The sequence below is a fragment of the Cynoglossus semilaevis genome, chromosome 15, assembly GCF_000523025.1.
Source record: "Cynoglossus semilaevis isolate Cse_v1.0 chromosome 15, Cse_v1.0, whole genome shotgun sequence".
NCBI lineage: Eukaryota > Metazoa > Chordata > Actinopteri > Pleuronectiformes > Cynoglossidae > Cynoglossus > Cynoglossus semilaevis.
In genome coordinates, this window is record NC_024321.1 from 18,721,503 (window position 1) to 18,722,926 (window position 1,424).

The window sequence follows — 1,424 nt, forward strand, 5'->3', positions numbered from 1 at the left end:
CCCATCCCAAAGAAGCAAATTAAAAAAAAATAATTCAAAAAAAATAAGACGGCCTCGAAGATCAAGAAGCAGGAAAAAAAAAAAAGAAAAGTTAAAATATAAATTTCTTCTTCAAAAGTTCAAAAAGTTCAATGTGGAGTTCCCAGAGTTCCTGCTCTGAACCCAGCGTTCCATATGTTCCCAGTAGAAAGTACACATTGTTTCAGCTCGGCACAGGTTTGAAAAAGATCTGTTTGAAGGAGCAACAAAACTGCGGCTCCATGTGTCACAGTCCATATGGTGCTTCAACACTGTTGGTCTCCTGTGGCCACACTTCCCACGATGCATCTGTGGGGCTGAGACTTCGAGAGAGCTGATAGGCTGATAGGACCGCGGTATCGACGAGTTTTTCGCCTGGTGAGAGATGGGCCCGGCGCAGCCGCGGACTCCGTCCCAACAGAACACACACTGACTCAGTGTCTTCAGAGTATTCCGAGTACTTTCTACTTGTTATACTCACCCACTGAGTCTGAAGTACGCCGTATGTGTGTGTGTGTGTGTAATGGAAGACATTTTAATTTTCCCTCAACTTTATGCAGATGATGTTCGGTTGTTTTTTTGATGATTTCGAGGGGTTTGTTAGTGTCGGGTTTGGAATTTTTCCTCCTGTACTTTCCTGCCTGTGTCCATGTAGAAAAAACCAGAGCTTAGCACCGATCGATCCTATTGAATGTGAGTTCTTTCACCAGCAGGGATCAATATTCTCTGTTTCATGTGTCTAAGCAGTGCACACACACACACACACACACACAGGTCCACCCCTTCAGAGACGACCTATTGGTCTATCGGCCGACCTGAACAGCGGGGGATCCAGGAGTTCATTGTGACAGGTTTGCCGTGGTTAAAGGTCGTCTGCTGCGGCGTTCACAACATTCACAACATTCACAACATCAACTGTTCACCACAAACCATTAACCTCACATCAACATCGTTACTTCACCACAAAATGTTGACATTTTACTGACTAATTAACGATTCATTCACCACAAAATGTTGACATTTTACTGATTAATTAACGATTCATTAATTATAGGAAACAAAACAACTTGTTGTTCTTTAGTTTCTGACGCACAGGTAACACCGACTGACCTCCTGCCCAGTAGGTGGCGATAATGAACATAAAGGTAATTGAACGGCAGTGTAAAAGAAAATGCCCAAGATGCACTGAGTGAAATCATAGAAGAAGAATTGAGACAGCGTTTGGTGATCAGTGATCAGTTTGTTGGGAGTTACCGACGGCTACGTCAGTCCGGTCTACGTCAGTCTACGAGTGTGGACACAAACCCACCTGGTCTGGAGAACTCGTCGGCCTCGTGGTGAACCAGGTCGGTCACGCAGCCTCCGTAGTGAAGCCTCTGCTCGTGGTCGAAGGCCTTCAGCGTCTC